This window comes from Culex pipiens, chromosome 3, assembly GCF_016801865.2.
Source record: "Culex pipiens pallens isolate TS chromosome 3, TS_CPP_V2, whole genome shotgun sequence".
In the NCBI taxonomy this organism is placed as follows: Eukaryota; Metazoa; Arthropoda; class Insecta; order Diptera; family Culicidae; genus Culex; species Culex pipiens.
In genome coordinates this window covers 130432193-130455569 of record NC_068939.1, presented here as the reverse complement: position 1 = coordinate 130455569, position 23377 = coordinate 130432193, and the positions used below count along the sequence as shown (strand labels likewise).

At 34.8% G+C, this 23377-nt stretch overlaps 1 protein-coding gene across 1 annotated transcript in view; it reads left to right on the top strand.

The window, feature by feature from the left end:
* Positions 1–201: 201 nt before the first annotated feature.
* The window catches only part of LOC120422595 (integral membrane protein DGCR2/IDD-like), a 195317-nt gene continuing 172141 nt past the window's right edge, over positions 202–23377 (top strand). Inside the window, exon 1 of the mRNA XM_052711233.1 lies at positions 202–1209. The gene's annotated coding sequence lies outside the window, so the exon portion shown is untranslated. The remainder of the gene's footprint in view (positions 1210–23377) is intronic.

Sequence of the window (23377 nt, the reverse complement as noted above, 5' to 3'; positions counted from 1 at the left end):
CGTATGCGACAAAGGCCACACCGTGGGAAAATTTCGACCTTCCCCAACCGCCTCCCTCACCCCTTAAAATCCATTACCACAAAGCGATTCCAAGAATCTCACGCTGAGTTCCCCTACAAAAGAGAGAGTGAGTTCCGCGGTCGTTACCGAACCTGCGGTTCGGAATATCAGGACGATGCAGTATTTTGGGGCCCGTTCCGTCAGTTGCAGAATTTTCACCGAACCGTTCGGATGGAATCCGGTCGCCAGGCCGTCGAAGCGCGCGTTTTGTGTTCGGGACTGTTCGGGACGTTTTCAGCTGCTGCTAGCAAGCACTAAAGCGTGACTTTGGGGTAGCCCCAGGGTGACACTGTAGCACGATATAGGGCAGACTCAGAGGATTACAGAGGATAAAGCTGCAGCTGCAGCAGCCGGAAGTGGTAGTACAGTGGTTGACATCCCGAGAAGGAAGTCGGAGCGGAGGGAAGAAACGTGACACCGCCGCTGTGTTGGTCGTGACCGTCGACGATGAAAATTTAATCAAAAGTGCTATAAATATCGCCGAAACGGTCGGAGAGTCGGCGGTGTGTGCTTTTGTGTATTTTCGCCAACGGAGAGGACCACTCACGCGCGGCTCATGAATAGCGGATATTGTTTACTTGGCGCAACGGCGGTGTCGTCCAAGTCGAGCAACGTGTTTTGATTTATCGCCGCGTCGGACGCCGAATCTTCTGGAGTCGCCAGCTGGTCGCGCGACCTCGTAACTTTTTGGCACCAGGTTCCGGGCACAATCCGGTTTGTCCGCCGTACTGCAGATAAAAGTTGGCCACTTTGGAGGGGGGTGACTATGCGCCATCATCTGCCAAGTTCCGAAGAGTGAGTGGTGTGTGTTTGGTGAGTTCTGCTCAGTGTATGTAGTGCAACAGCAACAACAGCACCAAGACCGGGGAATCCCCGAAAAGTAGAAGTTGTTCGTTGGTCCAAGTTTAAAGGCACAGCCGAAAAAAATCAATACCGTCTGTCCGTGTGAGTGAGCGAACGAAGGCCGAGAGGTGGTATCATCAACAGAAGCCCGCCAGGTCCGGATACCGTGTGGAGTCTGAGCGGGCCTGGAACAACAGCAGAGCAGCGCGTTAATTCAGTTGGAAAAGCCGATTGGATACCGCGGAGAGCGGAGACGACGCGAAGGCGGTTACGTCGCTGCAAGCAGTCTCGAAGCAAACAAAGACGGTACGCAAACAAGAAACGCACCGAACATAAAACCGACAAAAAGTAGCAAAGAAATAACAGGGAAAAGACATTACAAGAAAAAAAACTGCCATCCTGGTCGTGGTAGATTGGTTCATGGAAATGAGAAACAATAACATTAAGGAGAAGGGCATTAAATCACTGCGCGGTTTTTGGAATGGCCCAAACGCGAATGATGGGAAAGAGTTGTCATGAAATTATAATAAAAATCGTCATCGTCCGCGCGCAGCGCCAGCTGCTGCCGGAGTGGAATTTGAATGGTAATAACTCATCGGAAGGCAAATCAAATTGAAATTTATTCGAACCCGGAAAGAGCGGACAGCGTTTTTTGGTGGAGACGCACGGTTGGGCAAGTCCAGCTGAAAAATTTGAAAGCATGGAGCCGCATGGTGCATGAAAGTTTGCAAGGCAATTTCGTAAACAGTAAGCATGACAGAGCAAATTTCCTGTCTTGTCCTTTCAAAGTAGTTGATAAATTGAAACTCGTTACTCAATGCTTCTTCTCTGCTGTACAAAGCCACCAAATCATTCAAGAATTTATTTTTTTAAACTCAAGGCCAAGTCTTACGATCTCTCCGAACTTATGCGAATCATTTGAACTGGTTTGAAATGCATATATTTTTTTGATTTATATGAAATATAAATATTTGCCAGCCATTTAAAATTATTTTTCTTATTAATTTGAACATGGCAATGGGTCATTCTCCGCCAACTCACACAAAATCGGAAAAGTTGTCCCGACCTCTCCTCAGTTTCCATAAAACTTTGTTCTTAGGGGTAATGTTGGTCCTTGATCATAAATTCGAGGCTCATTTATCGATTTATGGATTTATACTAAGCCAGGTTTTCCGTGGTTTGTAGTCTCGAACCGTTAATCAAAAAAAGGATTAAAACCCGATTTAATATCACCATAGGTGAAATAGAGCCTTTCTTACAACATGATGAAACTCTGACAAATATATTGGTGCAATTATTTTTTCAGAAACATAATGATACCATTTGACCAAATGCTTCGAATCTTTTTAGGCTGAATCTCGAATACCATTTTTTTTTATTTCAGTGGTATATTATGGGTCGAAAAAATAATTATATTTAATGAAGAAAAACATATTGGATTCACATTATAAGAAAAAAATAAAGGGTACTCAGTCTTCAATGTTAGTCTATGATTAACTTAAAAAATGTGTATCGATATAGAACTTTGTCGATCTATTATCAGAAGCCATAAAAAAACACTTTCACGCGCAGCGTAAAACGCGCAAGCGTAAATGTGCTGGCGTTTATGCTTAAACTTGACGACTTTCCAGCGAGAACGTGCCGGGACTTCGAATTTGATGTTTAGTATATGATTCTGTTTAACACCAAAAATTTTATAGGAAAAAATAGGTTAAAAATAAGACGTAAACACTCATATGGTTAAATCTCTGATATAAACTTTCGAAAAGTTTCAAAATTTTGGGCACAAGCAGTTTATGGCGCATGTTTTCGAATGGCTTTTTGTTTGAAATTGAATTCTTCGAATTTGTTATGTGTAAAATAGTACAAAAAAAAACCTCTAAAAATGGCTTTGACCACATTTACTGGTCCAAAATTGTGAATTCTAAAAAATAGAATGCTCGTCTCCAACCCCACGGATACAAATCTGAAATATAACAATTGAGGGTTTTACGAGCGGTTTTCTAATGAAGGAAAGCTCAAATGTTTAAGAGCATCGCACAGGTATTTCAGAAAAAGAGCTCTCAAAATTCAATCGAAAAAGCGCTTCAAAACCTTCAAATTAGTAATAGGATTTTTTTCTGGGACGATTCCCCGCCGTGCACGATTTTTTAAGATTTCTGAGAAAAACGTTTTTCTAAAAGCAAACCTTAAACCTTTCTTTTGTAAGAAAGGCAAAAAGTTAAAAATCGCTGCCATTTCCCGTTACTCAACTGTAAAAAATCGAGAGACATGTTATGAGTATGAGAAATCAATATACTTTCTGGCTTTGCAATAACCAAGAAGAGAATTTTATTTTCGATTAGTGTAACCGAAATTTATTATGTAAAAAAATTGAGATATTTTTATTTCAGGGCATAAACTATAAAGTGTTGAGATTCAAGTGAATTATTAAATGATAAGGATTTGCCGATCCAGGATTATGGAAATATCAAACTCTTAGTTCTCAGAGTCTGCAATAATCATTCCTGAGAACTTAGCCCAATATCAAGCTATATTTTCAACATTTATTACAAAATGCCTAAGGGAGCGTTCTTCTATTACGTAGCGCAGTGTTGACAATTTTGGAGACATTTCAATGATTACAAATTCGATAATATAGAGTTATTGGATTTGCTTACAGAATGTCTTTCCATTTGGGTCATTCCTTCCCAAGTGACCACGCGTCCAACATCGACCTTCACCAAATCTGCTCATATTTGGCATGGGGGTTGTTTTTGCCCCAAAAACAAAGAATCCCAAGTTTGGTGACATTTGGTCCACCCCCGCGCCCGTGGCACCCCCCTCTTTTTCTGAGATTTTTGAAAACCTCATTTTAAAAATGCATTTTGCTAAGAGAAATGTTTACAAAAAGTGAACTTTTGGGTATGCATATTTGAAGATTTTTTGATGTAGAATCGAATGGCCTACTCAAAATTTACGTACAGTGTTGCCAGATATGAAAATTATGCGCTTTAAGTTTTAAAATGCATTTTTAACCCTTTGGACGAGCACTTACGGGAAAACTGACAATTGCATTCGATTGCTGAGAGTTTTTTACATTAAATTCAATCAAAACCTCAGGGTAAAATGAATATTTCTTGAGATATCACATTTTTAAGTTGGAAAGCTCTGTATTGCACAGCAAATGTTTTACTTAACCATCAATTTTCAACAGTACATTGCGTGAGAGCATAGTAGGCCTTGAAATTTGAATATTCTTTTTTTCAATTTCTTAACGGAAGCAAGTGAATGTCCCAAAATTGAATTTATGTATGTATGTATTTGTGTATGTATGTATTGTATGTATGCATTTGAACCTTCGTCTTGGCAGGACTTGGCGTGGTTCACGGATATAAGAAAATGACAAAATGTTTAATTTCGAGCGCATCAACCGGAATTTTCTAGTTTTATGGCCCCAGAAGCTAGCCTGATAATATGAGCCCATTTGGTTAATGTTTAGTGGGTCCAGTTTTGACCTGAAGTTAGAATGGAACTTTAATTAATTTACTATGGAGAATTTTCACTTTTAACATCTTCTTCGACAAAGTTTCCCAAAACGCTATCATTTTTCTTATTGTCAAAATCCTCAAAGATTTTATCCGGGGAACAACTTTGTAGAACATCGCAAAGCGCTAGGAATTGATCCCCAAAAGATATAGGTAAATTTTTTGAGCATGTTTTTAAATTTTGCAAAAAAACTCCAAAAATCCTTCAGGTAAAAATTGGACCCACCAACCCTAACCAAATAAGCTCATATTTTCAGGCTAGCTTCTGGGGCCATAAAACTAGAAAATTCCGGTTGATGCGCTCGAAATTAAACATTTTGTCATTTTTTTTATATCCGTGAACCACGCCAAGTCCTGCCAAGACGGGGGTTCAAATGCATACATACAATACATACATTCACAAATACATACAAACATACAATACATACATACATAAATTCAATTTTGGGACATTCACTTGCTTCCGTTAAGAAATTGGAAAAAATAATATTCAAATTTCAAGGCCTACTATGCTCTCACGCGATGTACTGTTGAAAATTGATGGTTAAGTAAACCATTTGCTGTGCAATGCAGAGCTTTCCAACTTAAAAATGTGATATCTCAAGAAATATTCATTTTACCCTGAGGTTTTGATTGAATTTAATGTAAAAACGTTACTTAATCCACCTTTAGGTGGTTGGTGCCTTCCTCACATTCATAAAGTCAATACATTCAGTAAAAATATCAACATTCCCTTAACATGTTTAACAAATCAACTTTATTACTAATTTCTTTTGATAGGGTTCGCAGACCTTAAATTTTTCTGGCTCATCGGCAAGGTCTGATAAAAAAAAACCTATCCTACGATAGTTCGTATTTCATTTGAAAGGTCTTTTGATTATCTAACTAACGTTGGGTCGCATGATGGACCCGGACATCATTTTTACAGAAATATTCGAGATCCGGCCACCAAAAAGTGTATAAATAACAGTTAAGTGCTAATAACTTTTGATAAGGTTGTCAGATCCTTGATGTTTTAGGCTCATTTGAAAGGTCTTTTGATTATCTAACTAAAGACAGGTCGCATGATGGACCCGGACATCATTTTTACAGAAATATCTGAGATCCGGCCACCAAAAAGTGTATAAATAACAGTTAAGTGCTAATAACTTTTGATAGGGTTGTCAGATCCTTGATGTTTTAGGCTCATTTGAAAGGTCTTTTGATTATCTAACTAACGACAGGTCGCATGATGGACCCGGACATCATTTTTACAGAAATATCTGAGATCCGGCCACCAAAAAGTGTATAAATAACAGTTAAGTGCTAATAACTTTTGATAGGGTTGTCAGATCCTTGATGTTTTAGGCTCATTTGAAAGGTCTTTTGATTATCTAACTAAGTACAGGTCGCATGATGGACCCGGACATAATTTTTACAGAAATATCTGAGATCCGGCCACCAAAAAGTGTATAAATAACAGTTAAGTGCTAATAACTTTTGATAGGGTTGTCAGATCCTTGATGTTTTAGGCTCATTTGAAAGGTCTTTTAATTATCTAACTAACGACAGGTCGCATGATGGACCCGGACATCATTTTTACAGAAATATCTGAGATCCGGCCACCAAAAAGTGTATAAATAACAGTTAAGTGCTAATAACTTTTGATAGGGTTGTCAGATCCTTGATGTTTTAGGCTCATTTGAAAGGTCTTTTGATTATCTAACTAACGTTGGGTCGCATGATGGACCCGGACATCATATTTACAGAAATATTCGAGATCCGGCCACCAAAAAGTGTATAAATAACAGTTAAGTGCTAATAACTTTTGATAAGGTTGTCAGATCCTTGATGATTTAGGCTCATTTGAAAGGTCTTTTGATTATCTAACTAACGACAGGTCGCATGATGGACCCGGACATCATTTTTACAGAAATATCTGAGATCCGGCCACCAAAAAGTGTATAAATAACAGTTAAGTGCTAATAACTTTTGATAGGGTTGTCAGATCCTTGATGTTTTAGGCTCATTTGAAAGGTCTTTTGATTATCTAACTAACGACAGGTCGCATGATGGACCCGGACATCATTTTTACAGAAATATCTGAGATCCGGCCACCAAAAAGTGTATAAAAAAACAGTTAAGTGCTAATAACTTTTGATAGGGTTGTCAGATCCTTGATGTTTTAGGCTCATTTGAAAGGTCTTTTGATTATCTAACTAACGTTGGGTCGCATGATGGACCCGGACATCATTTTTACAGAAATATTCGAGATCCGGCCACCAAAAAGTGTATAAATAACAGTTAAGTGCTAATAACTTTTGATAAGGTTGTCAGATCCTTGATGTTTTAGGCTCATTTGAAAGGTCTTTTGATTATCTAACTAAAGACAGGTCGCATGATGGACCCGGACATCATTTTTACAGAAATATCTGAGATCCGGCCACCAAAAAGTGTATAAATAACAGTTAAGTGCTAATAACTTTTGATAGGGTTGTCAGATCCTTGATGTTTTAGGCTCATTTGAAAGGTCTTTTGATTATCTAACTAACGACAGGTCGCATGATGGACCCGGACATCATTTTTACAGAAATATCTGAGATCCGGCCACCAAAAAGTGTATAAATAACAGTTAAGTGCTAATAACTTTTGATAGGGTTGTCAGATCCTTGATGTTTTAGGCTCATTTGAAAGGTCTTTTGATTATCTAACTAACGACAGGTCGCATGATGGACCCGGACATCATTTTTACAGAAATATCTGAGATCCGGCCACCAAAAAGTGTATAAATAACAGTTAAGTGCTAATAACTTTTGATAGGGTTGTCAGATCCTTGATGTTTTAGGCTCATTTGAAAGGTCTTTTGATTATCTAACTAACGTTGGGTCGCATGATGGACCCGGACATCATTTTTACAGAAATATTCGAGATCCGGCCACCAAAAAGTGTATAAATAACAGTTAAGTGCTAATAACTTTTGATAGGGTTGTCAGATCCTTGATGTTTTAGGCTCATTTGAAAGGTCTTTTGATTATCTAACTAACGTTGGGTCGCATGATGGACCCGGACATCATTTTTACAGAAATATTTGAGATCCGGCCACCAAAAAGTGTATAAATAACAGTTAAGTGCTAATAACTTTTGATAGGGTTGTCAGATCCTTGATGTTTTAGGCTCATTTGAAAGGTGTTTTGATTATCTAACTAACGACAGGTCGCATGATGAACCCGGACATCATTTTTACAGAAATATCTGAGATCCGGCCACCAAAAAGTGTATAAATAACAGTTAAGTGCTAATAACTTTTGATAGGGTTGTCAGATCCAGGGATGCCAGATTTGCAGATTTCTCTGCAAATTTGAAGATTTCCGAAATTTGTTGCAGACAACTTTTTTGTTGCAGATTTTTGCAGATATTTTACCGATGAGGTTTGCAAAAAAAATATACATAATCCTTATGTGACATTTTTTTTGAATAAGTTGAGTAACCCAACAGTACATAGCATTTACAAATTTAGAATCAATCTTCTTAGACTTACGTCAAGTTTGATTACTGTCAAAATATGCAAGTATTCCGAATTTTCCCAACTATTTTTTTAATCACTTGGGAACACTTGTCGGAAAAAAATACGAATCAGATTGCGCGCTCTACAACATGGCTTTGGTGAACTCTACTGCAAGATTCCTACTCAAATCTTGGTATTCAAAAGGTTGAAGTTGCTTGGCTTCAAGATAATTCAATTGTAATTAATTAATTTCTGTTTCAGTAAATGTTTTCCAAGGTTCCAAGGGCTATTGTTGAAAAAATGCTGTCATAAATTATTTGAAGCAAATATTGTTGTTTACTTCATTTAATTTTCAGATTCTTATATGGAACAATTTTGAAAACATAATGGAGACATAAATAAGTTTAATTTGAGTTCTAAGATTTTTTAAATAAATTTCTTCATGTTTTGTAATAATTAAGAATTAACGGTGAATTAGATTTTCTTCCTCTGTTAATTGAAAAAAAAAACAAAAAAAAATAGAAATGCGAAGTTACATAAGATTTTCCATGTGGTTTTCAAAATATTTTTTAAGATTGCCTTCCATCGGATGGAGAAGTAAAACGTTGGTCCCGGGTCAGTTGGCCGTTGGGTCACTCCGTAAGAGTCGTCCTCCTGGTATATTGTTATTATAAGATATAAGATTAAAAGGAAAATGTTCAATGGCAATTTCTAAATAAAAGTTCAACTTAATTAAGATTCAATGATTCAAATATGATTTACATTCGTTTTTCCCTAAGTCGCCAAAAATATTGACCAAAAAAAAACGAGTTTTTTCTTAAACATGCTTAACTGTAGCGATTATGTATACATTCTTTTTAAAAGTTCAGTTTTCTTTTCGCGGGAAGCACAGGTACAACATTGTTCAATCTACATGACACTTATGTGTGAGAAAATATTCCGGAGTGTCTTTTTTCATTGAGCCGGTACAGCCAAATTTGTCGATGATTTTGTTCAGTCAGTTTTGTTTTTGATAACCTATTCATTTTTGTTAGCCAAAAAAACTTATGACAAACAGCTAGTTTCAATTTGTCAAAAAAAACCTAATTAGTTATAACAAATATTATCCCATTTCAATCAACAATGATGTTGCAAATGTTTTTTTTTTAGTTTTTGTCCCCTCTTTTCTTTTTTTTTTCTTTTAAAACTTATAAAGATGAATATGGAATGTTAAACGACTAATTACAAACGAATCATACATGAATATGATACCAAAGAAAGCTGCTCACTTTTTCTAATGATATTTTTAGCACTTTCTGCATTACTGTTTGTATCACAACACATATCTACAGATTTTTTTCGAAAAGGTCCTATAAACATATGAAAGACAATAGTTTATAGGACTTAAAAAAACTCTAAATATAGAAGAAAAAAATCTTGTATAATTTTGTGAATGATTAGTTTAGTATTTTCAAGTCAAATGTTCAAACATTCTAAAAACATTTCAACGTATATTGTTGTCCTGTTTTTAATTTTAGGTTTGTGTTTCGAATAATTTCAAAATATTTCTTAAATTGCACAAAAACGTCAGTTGCATACTTCTTTTCTATGCCTTATTTTTTTTATTTAATTGGATTGATTGAAATGATTATGATTCTAAATTTTGAAAGACTATTTAAATTATTATTTTAGTTTTAAATTGTTTTCCCATTGAAAATTCGGTAGCAGTGCACACAATATGATTTTTTAAAAATAAATATCATTTTAATAACTATTGCAATCGATATTTAAAACGTAATTTTGGCTCAAAGAAGGATTTAATGAAGATAAACTTAAAAACTTATAAAAATCAAATAAATCAAAGTGTTTCTAGTTTTCTGATAGAGCACAAAGCATAAGTTTTGATTATTTTTTTTTAATTTTTAACACGAAATCGCGAAATAGCAATACATAGAAGGTGTAGGTATTGGAGGATGAATTAACCCAGGGGTGCCCAACCTTTTGGCCCTGCGGGCCAGATCTGATTTTTCTGAAGATATGCCGGGCTAGAACTAATGTTTGCTAAAAGTTGATAATGCAAACTATTGTTTTTATAGCAATATTTTCAACCGATCCTTTTAAAATAAACAAACAAACTAACTAGTTTCGCAAATAAGATTAATTTATTTTGATTATAAGAAAGAAAAACAAAGCTATCTTACAAAAATGTGTTTATTTGATTTACTTTTATTTTGTTTAAAATAGTATTGCAATTGTTTTGTTGATTGCATTTTAATACAAATGGTCGTAGAAAGTTTATAAAGTTTAATTTCCTCAGCACAACAATATTTATAAAAAAATTAAATGCACTTTTTGCGTTATTGTTAAAAAGCTATTCTTTTAATTTCTTCAAACAATAGAATTTCAATTAAACGATATATTTAAAGGTGATTTCTTGAAACTTTTTTAAACATTTTTCAATGTTTTAAAAATATTGGCTTTTTCAAGCATTTTTAATAAAATATTTTACAAAATATATTAAAATGAATTTAAACAAACACAACATTTAAAAAGCTATTCTTCTAATTTCTTCAAATCATTGAATTTCAATTAAACAATATATTTTAAAGTGATTTCTTGACACATTTTTAAACATTTTTCAATGTTTCAAAAATATTGGCTTTTTAAAGCTTATTCCTAACAAAATACACTGCTAAGTTTTATTGAAAACTACATCATTTTTTGCTTATTCATTTATAAGTAAATCAATTTTAATCAAATTCCGCAAGAAAGAAATTTCAATTAAAAATTTATGTTTTAAATAAACACATTCAAAACTGTTAGAAATTTAATATTATAGTCATTCTGTACAATAATCCGAGTTTTTTTTTAATTTTTGATATATTTCAATTTTGTACAAAATTGATAATTATGTTTTCGGACCAAAAGCAAAAACAGATCAAAACGACAGTTAAATATTTATTTATTTTGCATTTTTTGTATTGTTCAAGGGCCAAGTTTATTGAGGAGGAATATCGTTTATTGAGGAGGACTGTCATGTCATTTGTTTAAGAGAACACATACATCTAGAGCGTCCAATTTCCCGTCCCGGAAAAAAAAAATCGAGAGATTTCCCGAAAAAAGAATATATCCCTTTTCCCGGGAAATTTGTAAATTTCCCGGGATTTCTCGAAATTCTATCAAAAGTATAATTTGTTTTAATTTTTTGGAACAATTTTTTAAATAAATTTTAGTTTAAAGTTGAAAATTTATGTGGCACTAAGAACTACAATTGAAAAACTTCTTCGTATTACACAAAAGCGCCCAAAAAATGCAAACATTCCTTCAAAAAATTCGCTCCAAATATTTGAAAACTTTGAGTTGAGATTGCATAACAATTGTATTTCAAGTGAAAAAGATTATTTTTAAGGCAAATTAAATGCTTATCTATTCATTCCTGAGCTCAAACCAGTAAAATTTGTTCTGGAAAAAATAATTTTATTGCAACTTAATTATCAATATTTTTCTTAATTATTTTCTCTCAAACTGGTTACAGAGACAAATTTAAAAGCATTTTATTGTTTTTGAGCATGAATTAATTTTACTCACTGTCCAAATACTGTGACTATAAAAATCATACCTACTTTTAAAAAAATACAATTTCCAATCAGTGTTAATTAAAATTCAACAGTTATACCACAGAGTAACCCAGAGGGAGCACTGGCATTTAATTTATGGTTGCGTTACGCGGTACATCGTGGTACATCCCCCCTTCAGCAACACTGTTGATTGTCTCCAAGAAAGATGACGTTTAAAGCGTTACATTATTTTTTCGCAGCAACCAGGTGCTATTACTCTGTGGTTATACTCCAGGATGTAACATTTGCAATTTAGAGATTTGGAGAACCTTTCAACTGAGATCAATTCATAAGCCTTTACAGAGAGGGTACATATTTCTTAGTTAAGATTTTGCTAGCTGAGTGCTCTTTTGGGGAAAATAAATTTTGAGAAAAAAAACCCTAGAGAAAATACTTATTTTTTAATATTTTGTATGATTATAAATTAAAAAAATATATATTTTCGTGAAGTCGTATGTTTTTTACAGGCAGTCAAGGCATTAGTTGATTCTCACACTTATTTTAACCATTGCTATTGCTATTCTATACAATTTTGTTGCAAAGTATTAATCCAAACCAGGATCAGATCATTTTTTGTAAAATTTCAAATTTTCTGAGAATTCCCCTTTTCCCGAGAATTTTGTAACTCCGAGAAATTGGACGCTCTACATACAACCCAGATTCGACTGATCAAAGTTTTACTTTTATGAAGTTCTACCGATTTACTTGTGATAATCAAAAAAATAAACACAATATTAAAAAAAAAACATTTTATATTCTTTTTCTTAAGTTGTTTCTCTGGAAGTTTTTTAAGAATTCATCTTTTTACTAACTTATTGTTCCACAAATTTTCAGCATGTGTAACTTTACAAAATGTAGATCTAGGTTTCAAGTTTTTTTTATGTTTCAGAACATATTGTGTAAAATGCCTAAAGGGTACATATGTATAAACTTTCTTACAAACTGTATTTTTTCCAGATCACTTCGGATGATTTTGGGGTCATATTCGAGCTCAAAGAACCACAACAAGACAAAGACAAAATCATTTTCAACGTGATTTGATTTTCCATAGTTAATTTTTTGCGAAGGCTTAGGAGATTTTGGTGTGGACTGTATTTTACTATTTTTAAACTTTAGATTACAGATTTGTTAAGCATTTAATTATCACTTGGGTTTTTAATATTGAATAGTTCCCATATCTTGGCTCAAACTAAACCAATTTTAGTTCTTCTGGGTTCGTCCGCTCAGTTATTTAACACCGAACACGATGCATCGGAAAAACCTAGATTCCGGGTTCCTGGCCGGATATAATCCGGATTCTCCAGGGTCAGATTTGAACTACGCTAGCCTGGTTATTTTTCTGATCACAAAAACATCCAAAAAAGTTGTTAGCGATGAACTATTGAAATATTTTACCATCGACAGTCATATCATTTCGTTAACTGTTTCATTATTATTTTTTATTTATCAAGTCAGTCAACCTTTAATAACAAGTAAAAGTGTAAATGTTATGTAAATAACTGACATGACCATACAAATAGTAAACATTTCAAGTAAAGTGGTGCAAGAAGAATAAGCCATCTAAATAGTTATCAAAAAATTGGACTTATCTGAAAATATGCTACATGGACTTTTAAATTAGAGATTCAAAATTATATTTATAATTACGTGAAATCAGCTTAAACCGTTAATAGCCGTTGAAGCAATCATTTCCTTAGATACAATACTGCACGAAATAATACTATCGCAAATTTTATTTTAAAGTTATTCAAAAGTATCACAAAATAGGCAGAACTTTATTGTGCCGAAATTATTTAATTAAAATTATTTTAGATGAGTTATTTTTTTCTAAATTTTTGTTCTCGAAAAACATTGAAAAAAAAACTTAAAAAGTATATTTAATAATACCTAATACCTTGAAATAGGAAAACACAAATTTAAGGAATAAAACATACAAAAGGTATCTTGACAAAAATATGTTAATTTTTGGAATACTGTTTGTATAATTTTAAAATTTCACTAAGGATATCCTGCCGTTTATCGAAAAGTAAAACACAATGCAATTCGATCCAGACTTTTGATCATGCAGGTAAATAAGATTTAATTGAAGCTACAGTACATTTTATTAAGACTTTTTCAAATTACTTGAAAATACTGTAAATAATTTTAGCTAAATAGTTTGATTTACAACAGATTTAAGTACATAAAACATATATGTGAACGTTTTTTGGGTTAAACGCCATAATTTTGTTAAACAGAATTGTAGGATACGAAATCATATACCTAGTTTTTCGTGTATTTGAGTTTGCAGATTTTTGCAGATTTTTGAAAAAAAAATTGCAGATAACTCAAAATTTCATCTGGCATCCCTGGTCAGATCCTTGATGTTTTAGGCTCATTTGAAAGGTCTTTTGATTATCTAACTAACGACAGGTCGCATGATGGACCCGGACATCATTTTTACAGAAATATCTGAGATCCGGCCACCAAAAAGTGTATAAATGACACTTAAGTGCTAACAACTTTTGATAGGGTTGTCAGATCCTTGATGTTTTAGGCTCATTTGAAAGGTGTTTTGATTATCTAACTAACGACAGGTCGCATGATGGACCCGGACATCATTTTTACAGAAATATCTGAGATCCGGCCACCAAAAAGTGTATAAATAACAGTTAAGTGCTAATAACTTTTGATAGGGTTGTCAGATCCTTGATGTTTTAGGCTCATTTGAAAGGTCTTTTGATTATCTAACTAACGACAGGTCGCATGATGGACCCGGACATCATTTTTACAGAAATATCTGAGATCCGGCCACCAAAAAGTGTATAAATAACAGTTAAGTGCTAATAACTTTTGATAGGGTTGTCAGATCTCTGATGTTTTAGGCTCATTTGAAAGGTCTTTTGATTATCTAACTAACGACAGGTCGCATGATGGACCCGGACATCATTTTTACTAAAATATCTGAGAACCGGCCTCCAAAAAGTTTATGAATAACACTTAAGTGCTAATAACTTTTGATAGGGTTTTCAGATCCTTGATTTTTTAGGCTCATTTGAAAGGTCTTTCGATTATCTAACTAACGATGGGTAGCATGATGGACCCGGACATCATTTTCGTTGAAATATCTGAGATCCGGCCTCCAAAAAGTGTATAAATAACACTTAAGTGCTAATAACTTTTGATAGGGTTGTCAGATCTTCAATGTTTTGGGCTCATTGGAATGGTCTTTCAAATACCTTTCTGAAAATGTATAACATGATAGGGTTTCTTGCAAAAACCACCCTTTTTACAATCTTCCGGACATACGCCAAAATCGTTTTTTTAGCATAACTTTTGAAGTACTTTACTAAACTTCATAATTTTCAATAGGGACTTATGAGACCCCAAGACAAATCGAATAAGACCAAAACGGTCCAAATCGATTAAGCCAGTGCTGAGATAATCGAGTGCATATTTTTTGGTGCACAGACCCACATCCCTACACACACACACACACACACAGACATTTGCTCAGAATTTGATTCTGAGTCGATAGGTATACGTGAAGGTGGGTCTACAAGGTCGAATTAAGAAGTTCATTTTCCGAGTGATTTTATAGCCTTTCCTCAGTAAGGTGAGGAAGGCAAAACTCTCAGCAATCGAATGCAATTGTCAGTTTTCCCGTAAGTGCTCGTCCAAAGGGTTAAAAATGCATTTTAAAACTTAAAGCGCAAAATTTTCATATCTGGCAACACTGTACGTAAATTTTGAGTAGGCCATTCGATTCTACATCAAAAAATCTTCAAATATGTATACCCAAAAGTTCACTTTTTGTAAACATTTCTCTTAGCAAAATGCATTTTTAAAATTAGGTTTTTCAAAACCTCAGAAAAAGAGGGGGGTGCCGCGGGCGCGGGGGTGGACCAAATGTCACCAAACTTTGGATTCTTTGTATTTGGGGCAAAAACAACCCCCATGCCAAATATGAGCAGATTTGGTGAAGGTCGATGTTGGACGCGTGGTCACTTGGGAAGGAATGACCCGTATATAACATATTTAAGCTGTAATACATTATTTGATGAACAAAGTGTGGTATTGATGTTGCAACAACATTTTTTCAAAGTGTCTAGTAATGATATCAAGTATCCCATATAGTAAGTTTACATAGTGTAGTAAGTTTCTATCCTATTATTTCCTAGAAATTCATTCCGTAAAATGACTGAAATCCACGAAAAAACGTTACTTAATCCACCTTTAGGTGGTTGGTGCCTTCCTCCCATTCATAAAGTGAATAAACTACACAGCCTCAAAATAGTGTATATAAATAACACTTATGTTTAACAAAATATCTGAGATGTGTATTGTATTCAAAACACTAAAGTACTTATTACTTTTGATAGAGTTGTCAGATCTTCAATCTTTTGGGTTCGTTTGAAAGGTCTTTTGATTACCTATACAACGATGGGTTGCATGATAGATCCGGACAACTTTTTCATCAATAAATGTGAGATCCGGCCTCGAAAAAGTGTATACATAACACTTAAGTGCTCATAACTTTTAATGGGGCTGTCAAATCTTCAATCTTTTGAACGCGTTGGAAAGGTCTTTCAAATACCTATCTATACAGAAAAAAAATCATGGTAATATTACATCTGGGATGGGGTACATCTTTTATGTCAGAAAAAAGGTGTAATTTTACCTCTGGAAATGTGTAATTTTACCACTATTCTTGTGTAATGTCACTTTTTCAGTCTAAATTGTGGTAAAATTACATCATAAAAGAGGTAATATTCAACCTTCAAAAATTACAGCTTCCAAATTTACATTATTTTTTTCTGTGTAACAATATATAACATGACGGGTTTTCTTACAAAAACCACCCTTTTTACAATCTTCCGAAGCTTAGCTAAAATTGTTTTTTAGCATAACTTTTGAAGTACTTTTCTAAACTTCATAATATTAACTAGGGTCTTGTTGTCCCGCCCGTGTTGATCAATCGGACCGCGCACTGGACTCACAATCCAGAGGTCGCCGGTTCGAATCCCGCGGCGGGCGCTCTAATATTCTTTGTGTAAATATGGGTAATCGGCGCCGTCGCTCCGTGCCATACTTTCATACACTTAGGAGCCCAGGGCGGCGAAGTCCTTGTAGATAAAAAGGAAGACACTAGTGGTTGGTACTAGCAATGGTGGCCGACAGCTATAAAGTCAACTTCGCTCGCTTGTGGGACCCCAAGACGGATCGAATGAGACCGAAACGGCCAAAATCGGTTCAGCCAGTCCGGAGTTAATCGTGTGCATATTTTTCGGTGCACGGACTCACATCCAGACACACGCACAGACATTTGTTCAGAACTTGATTCTAAGTCTATAGGTAAACGTGAAGGTGGGTCTATGATGTCGAATAAAGAAGTTCGTTTTTTGAGTGATTTTATAGCCTTTCTTCATTGAGGTGAGGAAGGCAAAACACTTCCCAGAATTTATTATTTCGCACAAATAACGTATTTTTTACGAAAATTATGAAACTTGTAAAGATTCAACCCATTTTTCTATAAGATTTTAAAATGTATTGAATTAGAGGCATACAAAATGGGCATAGTTTTGACATTCATATAGATTCATCGTTATTTTTCATTAAGATTTGAAGATTTTAAATTGTTTAAAGGGGTTTCAATTTTCACGAAAATGATTAAATTCATGGAGATTTATTCTTTTTTATAAGATTTGAAGCTTTGGAGATTTGATATTATTAAAAAGATTAGCCGGGACCGTGGTGTAGGGATAAGCGTGGTTGCCTCTCATCCAGTCAGGGTTCGATCCCAGATGGTCCCGGTTGCAAATTTTGAGACGAGATTTGTCCCGGTCTAACCTAGAGGTTAGGTCGTTAGCTCAATCCAGGTATAGGAGTCGTCTCCCTGGGTCCTATCTTGGTGGAGTCACTGGTAGGTAGTTTGACTCACAATCCAAAGGTCGTCAGTTCGAATCCAGGGGTGGATGGAAGCTTAGGTGTAAAAAGAGGTTTGCAATTGCCTCAACAATCAAACCTTCGGACACCTAGTTTCGAGTAGGAATCTCGCAATCGAGAACGCCAAGGCAATGCTGTAGAGCAAATAATTTGATTTTGAAAAAGAAGAATTATAAAGAATTATAAAATTTACACATCCACAGGAAACATATATTATAATCTGTCATAGTAGAACTGCTGCAAAAATGTTATTTTTATAACAGATTTTGCAGCCACCATCGTTTGGGTGTACAGGTTCGCCCTCCTTTTTTATGATTTAAAGTTATCAATTGTGATAAACTATTACAAGAACTATGAAATTCATAGAAATTAAACCTTCTTTATTATAAGATATGGAGATTAGACAATTTGAAGATTTCGAAAATTTTAGAATTATTGATTTGAAGAGTAAATCTCTATAGATAAATTTCATTATACTCATAAAATCAACCCTTTCTTGGTAAAACAATAACAATATACATTTTTTGTGATACATGATACATTGAGGGAAATGGGTCATTACGGCGATTGGATTTCAGGGACAGCATTCTGGCCTATGGAATTCTGGAGAATAGGATAAAACCATATAGTAAAGCGACATAATTATAGATAAATTATTATTGATAACGTAATGTGAGAAGAACCGGACAAGCTTTTCGACACTCTCAACAAAAAATGGGTCATTTGAAGGATTCGGAATAATTTGAACCGAGTTGCAAGATAATATTACGAATACGAATACGTTATTTTTGGATGACCCCAACCAAATATATATAACAAATTTTCTGGTAAAAGGAGGAAGACGCCAGTGCAAGTGACTGAACTTGTTATAGTTGCCCCTGCACTGCAGTGCCATAACTTATTCAATTCAGTCACGGTTTTGTTGTTGTTGCACAACACTAACTATGGATTAAGACACACTTTAAAAACATAACTTTTGAATGGTCTAATATAATAAATACAAAACAACAAATTTGAAACATGAAAAATCACACCATGATTTGCGCAACAGATTTTTTATTTGTTCTAAAAATAACGCACTTTATTACGGTGCTTGCAAATCCTCCAACCGTGCGTATGTTTGTTCTTCCAGAAGGCCAACACAGCAAAACAAAGTCAGAAACGTGACGAACATCGAAAACGCGACCTAGTGGAGGGTGTGTTCATCACGCTCGGCGAACCTAACGAAGGAATCGATACTGCCGGAAGTTAAGTGAGTGCTGTGTATGCGTTTGCAACCAGCACACCACCTTGCAGTGTTGTGTGTACCTTGGCAAACCAACATGTACGTTTTTTTTTGTTTGTTTGTGTTTAGCTGGGTTAAAAAGTTGAACTCGTCAAGCACCTTAATTGTACTGGAACACGGACATTAAAAATTGAAACGATAATTTGCTGCAAGAGTGAACGAGCAAAAAGAGAATTTTTTATCGATCAGGGGTCATGTCAAAATGGTTCGGCACGAAACATGTTGGAAAACGTAATTGGGTGGAATGATTGTTGAGACATGTTCATTAGGGTGGTCCAAATCCAGGCTTTCTCGGGGCAACACCCTGAAATCAAAGCTTGGCTCATCACTAGGCTAAATTCCAAATTTGTGCTCATTCTGACCACGGGAACCCTTCCCTTTAATCGCTTGAAGTTTGTATGGGAAAAATTGTCAAAATGTATTGAGAAAAACAACTGTTTCAGTTTTTACCTGTGGAGGGCGCAATATTCGTTCAATCTTTATCAATTCTCAGATGTAGAACCTTCATTAAATTTAGAACAACTTTTCCGAAGACACCATATTTTTAAATTTTTTTTGCTGAAAAGATATTAGCTTTCGAAAATGATCATTTTCGCGCAGCCGGCTCAAAGGGGCAACATACAACAGGTGCATTGCCAGGCAGGCAGGCAGGCAAACTAGCACGCACGCGGGTTTAAAAAAATATTTCTAGTTAGCCCCTTAGAGCCGTCTGCGAAAAAACGGTCATTTTCTAAAGCTAATAACTTTTCAGCAAAAAATCCTAAAAATAAGGTGTCATCGGGAAAGTTGTTCAAAATTTAATGAAGGTTCTACATCTGAGAATTGATAAAAATTGGACGGCTATAGAGTTATCAACGTGCGCATGTATTGCATGTACGTACACGAAAAAAAGTGAGGTTAAATTTTGTACCGGCCAGCCAAACTAAGTGTGTGGTAGTGTGCGTGCGACCGTGCTTAGATAACTCTATTGCGCCCTCAACAGGTAAAAAACTGAAACTGTTGCTTTTCTTCATACACTTTAACGATTTTTCCCATACAAACTTCAAGCGATTAGAGGGAGAGGTTCCCTTGGTCAGAATGAGCTCAAATTTGGAATTTAGGCTATGGGTCAATCTTTGATTTCAGGGGCTAGCCCCGAGAAAGCCCGGATTTGGACCACCCTAATGTTCATTCTGTAATCTAAATGATTTATTTTTTCACAATTATATTGAGTTGAGGTTTGTTGTATAATGGATTTTAAGAATTGAAAAAAAACCCTTATTACCAAAAAAATTCAAATAGGCCACTGTAATTTTTGAATAGTTGTTTTTCCCTTTGGTTTATTATCTAAAATTTGGAGGCCAAGTGGCCAAGTACACAGTTGGCCGAGTGGGCTAAGGCGCCAGTCTTTACTGTTGGTGCTGGGTTTGATTCCCGTCGGTTGATACTTTTTTTTTTGTGTTTGCAAAAAATGTACATGCAGTGTGTAATATAAAGTGTTTATTTTGACAAAGGTGATGTGCATGCTTTTGCATGCGATTTTACCATCGGATTTTTTGTTGTGCATAGTTATTTTTGCAATAAATATTGATTGAAACTTTAATAAGCAACAATCTCAGACTTTTATTTTAAAAGCACGAGCTTCTCTCTGAGACAAACCATAACAAATTCCTGGGAAAATTATCATACGATATCCTAAACCAAACATCGGCTCCACTTTAGAGTTGCCAGTAATTATGGTAAATCAATTTATATCCGTGGGCATCAACCGGGGCTGAAACGCGTGGGATTTTCCGATTATGATCGATTTGTGGCTGTGGCCAGATGGTCTGATCCCGGTGGCTATTTATGGTGCTTGCAATAATAAATCATACGAGTAATGGATATATTTAACCTCCCACATCCACCCTCTAAAAGCTCCCGTTCTGATCCCCGGGTTCAAGGACGCACCACACCGTGGACGATTAAAGCCGTCGGGGATCGTAAATTACAGGCTGTGTCAATAATAATGGCGACAACATAAACGTCAGCTGCGTCGTTGCGTACTCTCCCTCATGGTCTTTGCTCGTTGGAAGGTGTGCAGATTGTGGAGGTGTTTAAGTGTCTGCGTAAGCGCGTCACGATAATGAACGGAGACGTGTGCCCACGGTTAATATTGAAAGTAAAGCGTGATGAAGCTGAATAATTTTGCAAAGCAATCACAATTTTAAACAACTTAAAATATACGAAGCAACTTTAAACTATGAAATAAAACATCAAATTGACAAATCGATTCATTCCAAACATCAGGTGTCCCGATTTTAACAGATTCAACCTACACTAAACTCCAAAGAGCACAAATGATGATACAACCCGATAATGAAGCTTAACAGCTTAGCAACAGCAGTTCAACCGGACATTTACCACCGTCTTGGCACCGTCCCATGCACATACGTCTTCTTCGCTAGTCAATTTGCTAATTCTCGTAAGGAGCGTTATGTAAGCTTAGCACAGTTTAGGGCTTAGCTGGTGGCTGGTTGAGTATCCATTGCAATACACTGGATACAGTCACAAATGTATTAAAAAAGCATTTGATTCGCTTAAAACAACAACAAAAAATCATTGGTGTCTACCAGTGTTACTCTGAGTATAGTGTGAAAAGAGCACTTGATTTGCTTTGAAAAATTAATAAATAAATTAATGAAATTGTGAAAATTGTTAAAAATTTTTCCATAGTTTCAAAAGAAATTGATAAAATACTGTAATACCAAAATAATACCAAAATGTGGTATCCTGATTTAGAAAATTTTCCACAATTTCAAGTCATTTCTTTAGGGGATACAGTCATGCCTTGGTTTTGCACTGCCCCGGTTTTGATTCGTTCAACTGCCTCGGTTATGCACGGTCCAGTGCTTAATTGAAGCACAGAGCTTATAGGATCTTGGATATATGAGAGACATTGGCTATAATCCTATGAAAATCATGCAAACATCAAAAAATTAAAGTGTTTTGGAATCAGGATGTTGTCAGCTATCCATTGAACTTAACTAGAGGATGACGAGCGGGAATTCCCGGGAAATTGACCATTTTTGGACCTCTCGATTTCCGGGAAATTCGGTCGAGACTCCCGGGAAATTTAAACTTATAAATATCGAAGCAAAATTATATGAACTAGTCAGAAAAACATTTGAAAAATTCAAAATTGTTTAGAACATTGAATGTCCAATGTTCGATGTTCAAGTTCAAAAAAAACAATTTCCATCTAATCTTCTTATTCAGAAAGTGTAAATTTTAACTTGTCAAAAATTCCAATTACTATAATTGAGAGAAGCCAAAAAAAGGTGAACCCAAAAACCTTAAAAATTATTTAGCAGTTACACTCCAGATATGAAATCAAATGTTTTATTTTCAAATATTATTTTTTTCTAATTATTTGTAAAAGGGAAAAGCTTTTTCAAGTTAAGGCGTTACATACATGAAAATTGGCAAAATTGTCAAGGGTTGGGCACACATCAAATATTTTTTTAAATTTGTTTTCAGGGCATTAAAATATACATTTTCATCTATTAACAAAATAAATATGAAGACATTTGGATGTACCATTGCCGAGATATAGCTATTTTAAGTTAGCAGTTTCAAAAAACGGGTGCCACGATATCTCAACACTGCGTTGACCAAATCGGCTCAAAATTTTGGTGAAGACTCACTAAACTTGTCCTGTGTGCATGACGAAAGCCGATTCTTAAAAAGTTTATTTTAAAAAAAGATAAAAATATTTTTTAGTTTTTCATATAAAAAATCAACAGTTTTTGATTTTTGTAATTTTTTAAAAGCCTAAATTTCAAAATCGGGCTTCGTCATGCACACGGGATATGTCTTGAGAGTCCTCCCTCCAAATTTCAGCCGATTTGGTCCATCTCATCTCGAGATATCGTGGCACCCGCAAATCAACTCGGTGTTTTGAGAAAAACTATCACAAAGTTTGATGGTTCGCTTTGCGCATAGCAAAATTTTAAACTTAAATCGTTTTCGGCTCACTTAAATCGTTAAATATCTTTATGAAACTTTCTGGAGTGATTGGAAATCATCTTTTGAAAGGATTTAATAAATAATCAGAAATATGATTTTTTGAGATTTTTACATGTATGTAACCCCTTAAGTTCAATTTCCATATCTTCTCTTGAGCATATCAATCCTCATAATCTAGTTTTTTGTGAACATTTGGGTTTTCCTGATAACTGTAAATATTTCTTCAATGAATCTTTAATGTTGAACTTAAAAACTACAAAAAACAATTTCATTTGTTGTTTTGAGTCGTTGTTTATCATGTTGCAAAATTCCCGATAATGGGAAATTATATATAAGCTATATTCGTTATTTTTTTACCAAAAATCTAATAACAAGTTTGTGAAACTTTTGAAAAATCACTCAGTGTGTATAAAGATTCGTTTATATTTTAAACTACAATTTTGAGTCTTAAAAAACTCAAGAAACGATTTTGTTTTTGCAGATTCAGAAAAAAAAATCAAAAGTTTTATATAGTTCCTCAAAACAATGAGGCTGCTTAAATAAACGTTTCATAAAATAAGTATGAATTAACAGTAACTGAATTCATTTAAAAGAAACTAATTTATTACTTTTCATTTTAAATTTTTGACACTGTTGGCGTAGTTAAAAAAAACTCCCGGGTCCCGGGAAA